Below are 329 nucleotides of genomic sequence, written 5' to 3' on the forward strand. Positions count from 1 at the left end.
AATAACACGAAAACAAAACCTCCACGCCCGATGATCCCGAGAATTCCAAGACTTACCCAGGCAACGGACGGCCTACTCACCCTGTGTCCTCTGTACATGTGATCGGCCAAGTCCTCTTCATCGTCTCTGTCCTCTTCTTCTCCCCTCTCCTCGTCGTCTTCTTCGTCCCCGCCGTCGGTCCTATCAAGCAGCTGGTTGTCGTGCAGGTCCCCGTCGCCAGAGGCTCCGAACTCGCCCAGGATAGCGTCGAGCTGCGGTACAACAGGGAGCTGATAAGCCTTCGCTTTCTCATTATATATTAAATTGTTGTGAGCGAAAATATCGCCCCT

Source organism: Penaeus monodon, chromosome 25, assembly GCF_015228065.2.
Source record: "Penaeus monodon isolate SGIC_2016 chromosome 25, NSTDA_Pmon_1, whole genome shotgun sequence".
Lineage (NCBI taxonomy): Eukaryota > Metazoa > Arthropoda > Malacostraca > Decapoda > Penaeidae > Penaeus > Penaeus monodon.